The sequence below is a fragment of the Palaemon carinicauda genome, chromosome 9 (assembly GCF_036898095.1).
Source record: "Palaemon carinicauda isolate YSFRI2023 chromosome 9, ASM3689809v2, whole genome shotgun sequence".
Classification (NCBI taxonomy): domain Eukaryota; kingdom Metazoa; phylum Arthropoda; class Malacostraca; order Decapoda; family Palaemonidae; genus Palaemon; species Palaemon carinicauda.
The window spans coordinates 59,772,288-59,786,937 of NC_090733.1; positions in this window are offsets into that span (position 1 = coordinate 59,772,288).

The following is a 14,650-nucleotide window of genomic DNA, read 5'->3' on the forward strand; positions in this document are numbered from 1 at the left end:
TAGTAGTAGTAGTAGTAGTAGTAGTAGTAGTAGTAGTAGTAGTAATAATATTGTTATTTCTGGGTCGACCTGTGACGCCCGGTGAAAAGGGTCATTCTTATCTCTTTTCTGATATAAATACTTCCAAATATACCAGAGAAAGTTAAAGCATGGAATGCAGAGGTTACTACCCTCGCGCGAGCACCCTAAGGGCGTCGTGTATAAAGATAGGGCTTGTGAAAACCACTATTCACAGGTCATCTTCCATTTAGATCAATCCTTTATCAAAAGGGAGAGCCGCCACAACGGCACTAACCGAACTCTCCTGATCCACTCAGCGACGCCCGCCTCGAGCGCCATCTATACATCCTTCCTTTGGACTCGTGTTTGACAATTACCCTGTTTTTGTGCTCTCGTATTTTGGCTGTTTTTTGGAATTCTTCTACCCCTACGCCAATGTTAAGTACCATAGATTGTTTTGACAGTATTTTTAGTACCGGGCAAGTTAATGTTAAGTAATAGGAAGTGTTTTAATGCGTTCGGCTTTATGCCTTCCCGAGGCCCACGCGGCCATTTTTGTTGTTTACGCTCATTGCGTTTCAGTTTTGCTTGATTTGTTGCCCTTTTGGTACTTTTGTCATTCTAAGTTCCTTTTAATCTTATACTAAGATTATAGGCTGTATGCCAATTAAGTTGAACTGATTTATTATTATCATTGTTGGTACTTTTTTGGTCATTGACGAGTCCGTTTCTTGTTAACGAAGAATAGCGTTCGGTGTTTTATTACAGTTTAGTACCGCCACCTTGGTCGGCGTTTTTCATCACGATTCGATATGTTTTTGACTGTTTTTTACCTCCTCCCTTTCGCTATTCTTCGTTACATTTCTTTTTTATTATTTTCATTCGGACAGATGTGTTTTATATATTGTTGAGGTTCGTGCTATGTTAGATTGATCGTCATAACCGCCGAGTGCGAGAGGCTGGAGTTCCCGTTTTCTTTACCATAGATTCGGGTTCTCCCTCTCTCTATCTCCCCCTTCTGGGAATTTCTTCGTCGTAGACGAGTTTTTTATTTTACAATGTTACTTCATTCTTTCTTGGCTATTGGTTTTGTTATTAGATCCTGTTCGTGTTAGAGTCTATTTTAGGTTAGTTGGCCTGCCTTGCGCTGCCGCCTGTTCCCCCTCCCCCTAGTTCCACCCTCTCCCCGCTCCGGCCTGGGAGTTGGGTCAGGACATCCATCGGACTCAGCCATGAGTTTCACTAATATGAGCTGGGAACGCTCGCTTACCTATTTATCTAGTGCGCCCCTTCGGCAAGGAATCCTCCCCTCGTTGGCCCTCCGCACCTTGACTCCGGCTACGGCCCTTAGTTTCACACGACAATCAGATATCTCCCCCTTTTTGTTTTACTCTCTGGTGGCAACCTACCGGAGATCCTTTCGGAGATCGAGTTATTGAATTATTCTTACTGTATCCCTTAGTTGGATTAAGGATCTAAACCCCCCCCCCCCCCCCCCCGCCGGGCCTCCGTCGCCCTACGGCGCTCTCCTATTCCAATATGCCATACTCTTATCACTAATTACTTCGGAGCTCCGGCTCCTCTATATGCATATACTGTAGAGTATTCTCTCATACTATTTATCATTGTAGCAATTACGGCGGAGCTCCGGCTCCTTATATTACACGACCCCATTTCTGCACAAGAAATCCTATGCATTCAAAGTGATGCCCTTCGGCCTCAGCATCGCCCCCAGGATATTTACAAAGCTAGGGGAGACGGTGCTAGAACAGCTCAGGAGCCAGGGAATCATGGTGATAGCTTATCTGGACGACTGGCTCATCTGGGCACAGACGATTCAAGACTGCCACAAGGCTACAACCAAAGTGGTTCAGTTTCTGCACAAGATAGGAATTCAAGTCAACTTACAGAAATCTCGCCTCCAACCAGCAAGCAAATTCGAATGGTTAGGCATCCGCTGGGACCTCACAAGTCACGAACTGTGTCTTCCTCCCAGAAAGGTCAAAGAGATAGCTTCGAAGACAAGGCACTTCATCAGGAACAAACAGGTTTCAAGAAGAGCCTTAGAAAGAGTTCTAGGCTTACTCCAATTTGCTTCAGTGACAGACCTCTTATTGAAGACCAAACTCAAAGACATCAACCGAGTTTGGAGAAAGAGAGCAACAACCCGATTACGAGACAAGATATCAAAGATCCCCTCAGTCTTAATACGAAGACTCCGGCCATGGTCAAAACCAGAGAACCTCTCCAAATCAGTCCCTCTGCAATTCCCTCCTCCACGGGTGACGATTGACACAGACGCGTCTCTCAGTGGTTGGGGGGGGGGGCTACTACAAACACCAGATGTTTCAGGGCTCTTGGTCCCCTGCGATGAAACAGTTCCACATCAACGTGTTAAGAGGCCATGGCAGTATTACTGACCTTAAAACGACTATCCCCTCCACGCTCCACTCACATCAGGATAGTCTCCGACAGCACGGCAGTAGTTCACTGCATAAACAGAGGCGAATCAAAATCTCCCAATCTAAATCAAGTCCTGGTCATAATCTTTACCTTGGCAACCGAAAAGAACTGGTTCCTGTCAGCCACTCACCTAGCAGGAGTCCAGAACGTGATAGCGGACTCACTATCCAGGACAAAAGCACTAGAATCAGAATGGTCCCTAGACATGAATTCATTCCGGTGGATCTCCAGACTGGTTCCCGGTCTCCAGGTAGACTTATTTGCGACACAGCTCAACCATAAACTTCCCTGTTACGTGGCCCCGAACCTGGACCCTCAGGCTTGTGCTATGGACGCATTAGCCCTGGATTGGAACCGTTGGAAGAAAATTTACCTATTCCCTCCGGTGAATCTTCTGATGAAAGTTTTACCCAAGCTACGCTCCTTCCACGGAGAGGTGGCTTTGGTAGCACCTCATTGGCCGAAAAGCAGCTGGTTTCCTCTCCTCCTAGAGTTGAAACTTCGCCCATTCCGGATCCCATTCCCCAAGCTGACCCAAGTGGTCCAAACACGGACTGTGTCAGATTCCTCAAGGATAGCGCAAACCCTAACTTTGTGGATTTCATGAAATTTGCAGCCCATAAGGACGCAAATATTGACCCGGAAAATGTCCTCTTTATCGAATCACACAAAAGAGACTCCACACTTAGACAATATGATTCGGCTGTTAAGAAACTAGCAGAATTTCTAAAGAATTCAGAAGAAACTCGAATGACCCCGAACCTGGCCATTTCGTTCTTTAGGTCCCTTTTTGACAAGGGCCTAGCAACTAGTACTATAACCACGATCAAATCAGCTTTGAAAAAGATCTTCTATGTGGGTTTCAATATTGACCTAGCGGATTCCTATTTTTCATCCATTCCAAAGGCCTGTGCTAGGCTCAGACCTTCTGTTTGTCCACAGAAGGTCTCATGGTTTCTGAACGACGTCCTCAAGCTCGCGTCAGACACCAATAACGAATCCTGCTCTTACATATCGCTTCTTAGGAAGACCTTATTTCTCACAGCCATGGCCTCAGGTGCTAGAATCTCGGAATTAGCAACTCTCTCCCGTAATCCTGAAAACCTAGATTTCCTCCCATCAGGAGAAGTACTACTCTCTCCAGATAGAGCTTTCTTAGCCAAGAATGAGGACCCAAAAAATAGGTGGTCCCCTTGGAAAATTATTCCTCTACCCCAAGATGCTTTTTTGTGTCCAGTCGCTATGCTTCGGGCCTTTTTAGCTAGGACTGCATCACGCTCTTCTGGCCCCTTGTTTGTCAGGGAACAAGGGGGTACTATTTCCATCCAAGGCATCAGACAGCAAATCCTTTATTTTATCAAGCAAGCTAACCCGGAATATTTTCCACATGTACATGATATCCGGGCTGTCGCCACCTCCATCAATTAGTTTCAGAACATGGATTTTGATGACCTTAAGAAGTACACGGGTTGGAAATCCCCGATGGTTTTCAAACGCCACTTTTTAAAGAACTTACAGGCCCTTAAATTCCCTACTATTGGAGCTGGGAGTGTCATCTCCCCCAAATAATTTCTTACCTTTCTTCCTTTCGTCCTCTCGTCCTTCTCCCTCCTCCCTGCCACACTCACCGCGATGCCTCTCACCTTGGTCGGTGTTTTAGCCTCATTGCTATGTTATGTCGGTGGTTTAGCCCCATTATTATATTATGTCATGTTGCCTTGGTCATTTTGGTAGCTATCATTTTGGATTGTATATTTTTTGGTATCCAAGGGTATTGTACAGTTTGCCATGTTTTTGTACCCATTTTATGTAATATGTTTTGCCTCTTGCCATTTTTGATTACCATTTGCTACCTATGTTTCTGGTCTAGGCCAGTATGACGTTTTTGAGCTTTTGTACAGTATACTTTACTTGTTCCTTCATGGCATTGTTTAATTCTTAAGGATTTGTTAGTTTGTATGTGACAGTATGTTCCTTAATGTATAACCTCCAGTTGCATAACGTTTTTACTTTACCTTTTGTTTTGTGGGCTTGGAAGGCATTCTCTGGTACATTTTCACCGGGCGTCACAGGTCGACCCAGAAAAGGGATTTTGACGTAGGAAAAATCTATTTCTGGGGAGATACCTGTGACGCCCGGTGAAACCCTTCCCTGGTTTTTCCCCATCCCTTTCCTTTCCAAGCAATCTCATATAGAAGGATGTGTAGATGGCGCTCGAGGCAGGCGTCGCTGAATGGATCAGGTGAGTTCGGTTAGTGCCGTTGTGGCGGCTCCCCCTTTTGATGAAGGATTGATCTAAATGGAAGATGACCTGTGAATAGTGGTTTTCACACGCCCTATCTTTATACACGAGCCCCTTAAGGTGCTTGCGCGAGGGTAGTAACCTCTGCATTCCATGCTTTAACTTTCTCTGGTATATTTGGAAGTATTTATATCAGAAAAGAGATAAGAAGGACCCTTTTCACCGGGCGTCACAGGTATCTCCCAAGAAATAGATTTTTCCTTCGGCAAAATCCCTTTTTTATTACTATTGATTATTTTTATTATTAATATTATTACTATTATTATTATTATCATTATTATTAATATTTTTATTATTATTATAATTATTATCATCATTATTATTATCATTATTATCATTATAATTATTATCATCATTATTATTATCATTATTATCATCATTATAATTATTGTTATTATTATTATTATAAGTATTATAAGTATTATTTAAGTTATTGTTATTATTAATATTATTATTAATATTTTCATTATTATTATTATTATTATTATTATTATTATTATTATTATTATTACTATTATTAATATTATCCTTATTATTACTATTATTATTATTATTACTATTTTTATTATTATTATCATTGTTGTTGATGTTGTTGTTGTTGTTGTTGCTGCTGCTTCTGTTGTTGTTGCTGTTATTATTCTTGTTATTATTATTATTATTATTATCATCATTCTTATTGCTGCTACTGTTATTGTTTTTGTTGTTCTTTTCATTATTCCTATTATTTTTATTATTATTAATATTATCATTATTGTATTATTATTATCATTGTTTCTAATGTTATTATTTTTATCATTATTATTATTATTATTTTTATTATTATTATCCTATAATCAATATTATTATTACTATCACTATTATTATTATTTATATTATTATTATCATGCCCCCTGTGGCCGCGGGGGCATAAAAACAATTAGAATAGCGCCAACGTTATCCCTGCGTGTCGTAAGAGGCAACTAAAAGGGACGGGACAAGGGGGCTGGGAACTCCCTCTCCTGTATATAATCCTGCGAGACGTCAACAAAGAGATGGAGCTGGGGGGAGAGTGACTACTCCCCGCACTCTAGTTTTGGGGTGTTTGAATGTGCGTGGATGTAGTATGATAGAGAGTAAAAGATGTGAGGTTGGAAGTATGTTTAGGAATAGAAGGATGGATGTATTGGCCTTGTGTGAGACAAAGATGAAAGGAAAGGGTGAAGTGATGTTTGGTGAAATGTCTGGTACTCTACCAGACATATCCCCTTTGGGATTGAAAGGGGAAGAGCGAGAGAGGGTGTGGCTTTATTGCTGAGTGAATGGATGACAGGTAAAGTAGTGGAATAGAAGGAGATATCATGTAGGTTAATGTGGGTAAGGGTTAGGTTGGGTAGGGAATGTTGGGCGTTTGTCAGTGCGTATGGGCCATGTAGTGAGAAAAGTGAAGAAGAGCGGAATGAGTTCTGGAATGAATTAACTAGGTGTGTAGAAGGACTGGGTAGAAGGAATTATGTAGTTGTCATGGGTGACTTAAATGCTAGAGTGGGCGCTGGAGAGGTAGAAGGTGTCATTGGAAGTATGGCGTACCAGGTGAAAATGAGTGTGGTGAGAGACTGGTAGATATGTGTGTTGAACAAGAGATGGTAATAAGTGCTAGCTTTTTCAAAAAGAAAGATAAAAACAAGTATACATGGGTAAGAGTGGCTAATGGAAGAGTATTAGGAAGGGCATTAATGGATTATGTGTTGATAACTAAAAGAATATTTGGAATATTGAAAAACGTGCACGTGTTTAGGGGTATGGCTAACATAAGGTATGTCTGATCATTTTTTGGTGGAAGGAAAATTAGTTGTAGCAAAAGAATGGGGGAATAGAGTAGGTGGATGTAAAAGGGAGCTAGTGAAGGTTGAAGAGCTAATAAAACCTGGGGTAAAAAGTAAATATCAGGAAAGGTTGAAAATGGCATATGACGAAGTGAGTGTAAGAGAAACTGGTAATTTAGAGGAGTGGAAGTTAGTACAAGAAAATTTTGTTGGGATTGCAAGTGATGTGTGTGGCAAGAAGGTTGTTGGCGGCAGCATGAGGAAGGGCAGTGAATGGTGGAATGAAGGAGTGAAGGTAAAAGTGGAAGAGAAAAAGAGGGCTTTTGAAGAATGGCTGCAGAGTAGTGAACCCTCGTTTATCGCGGTAGATAGGTTCCAAACCCGGCCGCGATAGCTGAAAATCCGCGAAATAGGGACACCATATTTACGTATTTATTTAACATGTATATTCACTTTTAAAACCTTCCCTTTATGTAGTACTGTTAACAAACTACCCTTTAATGTACAGACCACTTAATGCATGTACTACAGTACCCTAAACTAAAACAGGCACAAATATTAAAGGCGATTTTATATCATGCGTTTCCTAAACACGCCAAAAAGCATGATAAAAAATGACAACCAATGTTTTGTTTACGTTTATCTCTGATCATAATGAAGAAACAGACGCATTTACACATCTGTGTGTAGGTTAGTTTTTGCATCGACAGCAATCTTATCAAGTATTGATTATATGTTGATTTTGTTATTACCAATGTTTTACTTAATTTTTCTTAGGACTTCCAAATAAATGAAATGAATGCCATTTATATAATGTTTTTCTTTATGACGCCGCCTGAAACGGAAACCTTCCATTCGTTTACTGTACGCTCCATCTTCGATCGTAATAAACAAACGAAGGCATTAAACGCGCATGATGAAAGTGATAAATAATGATATTAAAAGCTTTTAGTAAATATGTTATTACAAATATTATTTACCGTATCTATATAAAATCCTACATATGTAGCAAAGCAGGAAATTTTTTTTTTTTTTTTTTTTTTTTTTTTGGCGTTTAATCAACAATAACAAACTGCCGCTAATGACCGAATGATAATTTACGATAATTCTAAACTGTTACTAAAGATGATTCTCCATTTCATACCCAAAATACTTTTCCTAACTTCAGTTATAAGTCAACTTGTACCCCCCCCCCCTCAATTATGAAACCATCTAAAAAAAAAAAGTCAGAGAAGAAGAAAGTACTAGGCCGATTTTTAAAGTTGTCGAACAATTAAGTTACCACTATAACGTTCGATGTGACATAGTGCGAGATTGGAGAAAGTAAGGAAAATTGAATCATGATTGATTTTCATTATAAATGAAACTTTGTGAAGCAACAAAGATTTCATTTGTTAGTGAGATAGAGGTAAGGAATGAGAGGTAGTGAAAAGTAGCCCACAGAGAGAGAGAGAGAGAGAGAGAGAGAGAGAGAGAGAGAGAGAGAGAGAGAGAGAGAGAGTTGTTTTTGTACACGCATATTCTTGAGACCGGCAGCTAGACGGCAGCTGATCTGATCACAGCCAAAAGTAAAACAAAAAGAAGTCAACAATACTCGATTTTTAAAACACACCCGAAATTTAAAAACAAAAGTACACGCTTTCTTAATGTGCAATCAACTATTTAACTTGTTGACTGCGATGTGCTCCACATATGGTTCACAGGGGACTCTCTGAATGAGCGATGTGTACCCTATATGGTACACATGCTAAGAATTATATATGTTTTTCAAGTATCCAAAATTTATCAAAATGGGCTTTTTTTTACCAAAATATTATTGTAATATATTGGAAATTAATAAAAATAAACTAGAACATTAACTAAACACTTTATTTATTACTGAAAATAATCTTCACATGCTGGCAAAAGGGGCATATTTTTTTTAATTCTTTCTTTCTTTCAGTAAAAAGAAATAGAAATCATTATCATTAGATCAATAAAAATGCTATCCTTTTAACCCTAGATTATATTTATATAAATTCATTGGAAAAATAAATCAGTTTGGTAAACATTTTACTTCTGAAGAAAAAATAGTGTCCTTTTCTTGGTGAAAAAATATCCACGTATGATGAAGGAAATCATGTAGTATTTAGAGTACAAGTATAAAATTAAAATTTTTTTCTGTTTTGCTTCTACATAAGAAAAACCAATAAAATACACAAATTCATATTCGTTAAACTGAATGTTTCAAGATGAAACAACTGAGACAAAGGAAAGGTTTACCCTCACAATTCTCACATTATGTGTTTACTCTTCGTGCTTTCTTTCGAGCTACAGAACTTCCTTTATTTTGTGACAGTATCTCATAACAGGAATGACAAAGCCTTCTTGTCTTGGCTTTGGGGCCAGTAGCTTCAGTCAGAGAATGTTTTCTGTATGCATATGTACGCTTTTGCGTATATACAGTGTGTATATATATAATATAAAGGAGTAAGTAGAAATGACAGAGAAAGTAATACTTACACACACACTCACTCACACACACACACACACACACACACACACACACACATGATGTCGGGAATTTCGACCCGATCAATCGAAATTCCCGCCATTTGACTCCACCTACGACTACGTCAAATTGGAGGGAGAGGAGAAACTCGCGGGCGAATGAATGTAATTCCAGACGTGAACGTTTAGAGCCAAAAGGGGAAACCACCTGGTAGGAAGGCGCTGAGACTAATAAAATCAATTGCTGGTAATTTAAGATTAGGAAAAATAAAGTCATTCTGTTGTAACATGATAAAAAAATCCAATCTAGAAATTTAGGTTCAGGACAAATTGCGCCAAAAAGGTGACGTCGGAGGTTGCAAGGATAGCTCGTCCTCTTTGATCCAACGTCCCCAACCGAAGTAAGTCCCCTCTAATTGTTATCTCTCCTCTCTACCTTGTGTACCAGGTTGGTTGTAGTAGAAGTTTGTGTGCAAGACGTTTAGTTTTTTATATCGCAGTTTAGTGTAGAGATCCTTGTGATTGGGGATCTGAATCCTGAGTTAAATAAGAATAGGGATATTTGGTGTGTGATTCGTTGTGTATTGAATTCGAAATGGCACTATTTTCACTTTGTTAATGAGTCCGGTGTGGACTTTGTGCTTGAAGAGCACATGCTACATTACCTAGGGTCAGTCTTTTTTCAGTAAGTCTTGTGAATGCTTAAGAATGTTGTTTGTCTTTATCAGAGTTTATTTTTGTAATAAAATTGTAAATTTTATCGCCGTATTTTAGTTAACTCCTGGAAAGTTTTGGGAATCCTGCCTCTTCAAGGCCTTGCGATCCGCCCAGTACATCGGGCAGATTTAATAAACTGGTGAAAATCACAACATTTGGTCCTTCGAACCGGATCGCAAGCGCTTCCCAGAGCCGGACAGGACTAATTTAAAATATGAGCTTTTGAGAGAGAGAGAGAGACGAACAATTAAGGTCCTCTACGTCCCGATGTGCGATTACCCACGTGGGTCAGTTCTTTGAGTCTCTTCTTAACGTTAAATTATCCTTTATTCCTTGCCTTGTCCAACCCCCCAAACGTAAAGTAAAGTAATTAAGATGGCTGTGTCCACGATCGTGCATATCGAGGCGTCGATGGGCCTACTGGAGGATTTGCTAAGCGAAACGCAAAGGGCGCTGATAGAGACTTACTCCGAGTCCGTTTACCAGAATTTGGTAACGGAGTTGCAGGCAGAGGTCCGACAGCTTAAAGAGCTATACAAGAGCCAGCGCGTCAAGCTAGAAACTAGTTTCGAAGCCCGAATTAGGCATATGTTAGGTGAAGCGACACGCGCTTCCACTCTATTGTACAATAGAATAGATAAAGTGAAAGGCCCTTCAACGGGGAATGTTGCCCTCCCCAGGTTGAAGCCGCTGCCTCTCCCCACGTTTGAAGGGGAAGTGCAAGAGTACGCATCGTACCGTGAACTATTCACGATCCACGTGGATCGAAGAGCTGATTTAGACGAAGTGTCTAAATTCACGTATTTATTGGGGACGTTGGGCAAAGAGCCGCTCCGGATTATCAAATCTCTGAGTGTAACCGCCGCGAACTATAGTGTAGCATTAGATTTATTAGATAAGCAGTATGGCAACGTGCACCAAACGCTCGTGATTCTGCACCGCAAGTTAGCAAACATCTTTGTGCCGTCACTAAACCCAGTAGAATTAAAAAGGTTCCGTTTTGAGTTGACCATCATTATTGAGCAAATCAAAAGACTTAGTACCAATGACTTAGGCCAGGGCATGGTCATGAGCCTCATTAATCAAAAATTGTCAGAGGGAAAACTATACCGCAAGGTGGTAGAGCATTTGAGGAAATGCGACTATACGTTGGACGAGTTTTTTGAGGCAATAGATTTCATAGTAAGAATGTTAGAAGACGATGCATTGCAGAGAGGCGACAGTCTTGAGAGTGACAAAAGACCAGACAGTAGTGTAAGACCGAAAACCCATCCCATCCAACATAATTCCTGCCCATTTTGTAGCGAACGGCATCCGCCTCACGGATGTCGCCAAGTGACAGACGTAGCTGCTAGACGTCGCATTTTACTAAAAAGGGGTCTTTGTTTCAATTGCACGAAATCAGGCCATCGTAGCGATAAATGTCCCGTATCAAATTCCTGTAGAAACTGTAATGCTAAGCACCATACTGCGATTTGCGACGCGGGTAGACCGCAATCAATCCCTAGTCATAGTAATAGTCAATCAACAACGTCCCGCCCCGTAGTAAATGCGACGCCTGCACCGAACCAAAATGCCCCCCGTCCGTCTAAGGTTAAAGTAGAATCTAAGCCGTGCACGAGCGCAAAGATCGCGCAGAGGTCTGATGTGGACCTCCCATGCACTATCTTGCCAACAGCCATGGCAGGTATTCAACAAAGGCAAGGTAGTAAGCGAGTCCGCCTATTTCTCGACTCAGGAAGCCAGAGGAGCTTCATCTCTGCAAAAATTGCCCGTCAATTAGGCCTACCGGTGGTAGGAAGAGTATCCTTGAATATAGCTTCGTTTGGTTCCGAGGAAATAAGCGGCCAATACGATGTAGTAAGTTGCAGGGTTGAAATGGGGAAAAGAATCGTGCGTATGAAATTGGTGGCACACGAACACGTGGACGTCCCGATACATAACGTGGGTTATGTTAAAGTTAGACAGCATCTGTTGACCAAGGGAGTCACGTTAGCCGATCCAGCAAACCAATCAGATACCATGAAGAACGTTCACATATTAGTTGGGGCTGATTATTTTAGCTATTTTGTCATAGGTGTAGAAAAAGTAGATGGGATAAATCTTTTCTTAACGCATAATGGTATGTCCCCGTACGGGAAGGTGCCACAGTGGCTGTTCCAAGGGGAAAAGGTCGAACAAGTAAGAACGTTGAGAGTGTGCAGAATCACGGACGAGCCATATCTGTATGATGTGGATGAGTGGTGGCGATTAGACCGTGTTGGTATCGCCCCATCTGAGCAATACACTGTTCGCGAGGCCGAGGCCGTGCGAAAGGTATCGCAAAGCGTTGTAAGAAAACCTGAGGGATATCAGGTTAGCCTACCATTCGGATCGGATGCTAGGCCAGAAACAAATTATCGTAACGCTATGGCGCAGTTGGAGTCGTTGCAGACAAAATTCAGAAAGGATAGGGAATATCTTGAACAATATCAGGGAGTGATAGATAAGTATCTCGAAGCAGGTTTTATATCAGAAGTGAAAAATCCCGTAGTGGAAGGTTATTACATGCCACACTTTGGTGTTAAGAAAGACAGCCGTACCACCCCCCTTAGAATCGTGTTCAATGCCTCTGCCAAGTCACAAGGTTGCAAGTCCTTGAATGAATGTCTTTTACCTGGGCCCAATTTGGTAGAAGTAGCATATAGTTTAATTATAAGGTTTAGGTTGAATCGATATGCCATGTTAGCCGACATAAGTAAAGCATTCCATCGTGTTTTGTTAGATCCTCGTGATGCCAAATACACACGATTTCTGTGGCGCAAGGCAGCTGGTCGAGCGCTTACCTTCGCCTTTAGAGTCGTGGTGTTCGGCATCACAGCTAGTCCATTTTTGCTACAGCAAATATTAAACTGTCATTTTAAAGAGGAAGGGCGCCCAGATTTAGTAAAATCTTTTTATGTCGATAATTATCTGGCCACGTTTGAAGATATAGAACATATGAGGCAAGAGCATGAGTCTGTTCATAACATCTTAAAAAGGGCGGGTATGCCCTTAGAAGGGTGGGCCAGTAATCACTTGGCCTTCGATAGCGAGAAACAGTGGAGTGAGCCTGTGAGTGTGAACGTGCTCGGGCTGCGATGGGCCCGGGACGTGGACAGATTGTGTGTGAAAGAAAGCAAAGGGATCTGTGAGTTGGGGGAGGGATGGGTGCCCACGAAGCGTAGGGTACTTTCCCTATTAGTCTCCATATATGATCCGATAGGTTTGATAAGCCCATTATTTGTAAGGGGAAAGCTTTTCCTTCAACAACTATGGGAGGATAATGTAGGTTGGGATGATGTTTTAGGAAAAGAGAGGGCTAAAGAGGCAAGTGAATTGTTGAATGATTTGAAAGCGGTGAGCGACATCACCTTTCAAAGATCAATAGGAAAAAGAGGCTTACAACTTCATGTGTTCACCGATGCTAGCAGTAAGGCATATGGAGCAGTAGCATATACTAGGGACGAATGCAATCGGGTAAGTCTGGTAACGAGTAAAACCCGGATCACTCCGAAAGGGATGAGCAAGCTGACGATCCCTAAGCTAGAGTTGCTGGCCTTATTGTTAGGCAGCAGACTAGCAAGAACGCTCAAGGATCTGATCGAGCCACGGGAAATAGTAATGTGGACCGACAGTAAGGTAACGTTGGCGTGGGTAGCATCGCCCGATGCTAGGTCTAATAAAAATGTGTTTGTTTCTAACAGAGTGGCGGAAATTAATTTTATTCAGCAGGTTTGTAGTTTCACTCTGAACCATGTCCCTAGTCAGCAGAACCCTGCCGATATCCTATCCCGAGGCGCAACGGCTCAACAATTGCAAGCTAACCCCCTGTGGAGGAACGGTCCAGAATTTCTCAGGACCACGGGAAGGCCTGTTCCTTGCGAGGAGGAAGATTTACTACATCAAACTCACATAGTAGCGGCGGTGCAGGAGTTGAGGGAGGAGATGTGTCCTACCCCCCCAGGCGAGATTTGGGACGTCCTGAAGAGGGAAGTAGGGTTCCAATTCTTGTTACGAGTAGCCAGACTAGTTTTAAAGTTTGCTAAGATAGAACGGCATCCGTTCAGTATTGTTGTAAAATTAGAGCAAAAACATTATTTGCCTACTGTTTATGCCTACTTAGAGGGCGGAGTCAGACCCCCTCGTGAAGTTGCTAATTTTGCTAGACAATTGAATTTAGTTTTGGTAGATAATCTCATCTGCACCAGGGGACGAGTGTCCCATGTAGGAGAAACTGATCATTTAATTCTCTTGCCAGCCAAGGGGCATTTGGTTAGGATGTATCTAAATTATTTACATCAGTTACATTTGCATTGTGGGGTGAATACTCTAATAGGTATCTTTCGACAGAAATGTTGGGTGGCGGGTCTACGTTCCATTGCGAAGCGAACCGTGCGGCAATGCCCTGAATGCAAGCTGGCCTTCCAGCCTCTAACGAGACAGCCACCACCACCCCCCCTGCCAAAGGAAAGGATCACCCTCACAAAACCGTTCACGGCGGTCGGAGTGGACCACACAGCAGCAATACACACGGAAACACGGCCAGGGTATATACTTATCGTAACTTGCATGGCCAGCAGAGCCGTGTACCTTGACTTCTGTCCCTCTTTGGAAGCAGAAGAATTCGTGTTGGCACTTAGACGGTTTAGCGCCACCCACAGTGCCCCACAGCTCATCATGTCCGATAACCATCAAACCTTCAAGGCTGCCAGCCACCTCCTGCAGGGACTTTATGAAGAGGATGAAGTCCAGCAGTTCCTGAGGAAAACTGGCATAAAGTGGCGGTTTCAGACGCCCCGTGCACCTTGGAAGGGTGGGTTCTTCGAGCGTTTGATAGGAGTAACGAAACGGACCC